Source organism: Triticum aestivum, chromosome 4A (assembly GCF_018294505.1).
Source record: "Triticum aestivum cultivar Chinese Spring chromosome 4A, IWGSC CS RefSeq v2.1, whole genome shotgun sequence".
Classification (NCBI taxonomy): domain Eukaryota; kingdom Viridiplantae; phylum Streptophyta; class Magnoliopsida; order Poales; family Poaceae; genus Triticum; species Triticum aestivum.
Window position 1 is genome coordinate 338,326,146 of NC_057803.1, and position 423 is coordinate 338,326,568.

Below are 423 nucleotides of genomic sequence, written 5' to 3' on the forward strand. Positions count from 1 at the left end.
GGGCCATGCACTGTTGGGCTGCCCAGTTTTGGCCCGCGTATGTTTTTTTAGTGTCTGTGATTTGTCTATTATTCCGGAGTTTACAGATTTGCAGAAAAACCCCTAAGCTCCATGCATATCATAGCTCACCAACCATGCATCTTTTGTAAAAACTTAATATATGAAACTTGCTTAAAATTTTGTGTAGATTAATAATTTACCACTTTCATCTATGTTTAAAATGTTTAAAATGTCGTTTGTTTAAATTTGCTTAAATCACTCGTTAAAATGCTTTAATTCATAACTTAATAACCGTAGCTCCAAACCTAACAATCTTTATATGTAAATGGGGTAGAAAAATGCATAGTTTAACATGGTGGAATCATCTTGCATGTTTAATAACTATAAAATATGGTTTAGGGCAGAATAATACCAAACCTAATA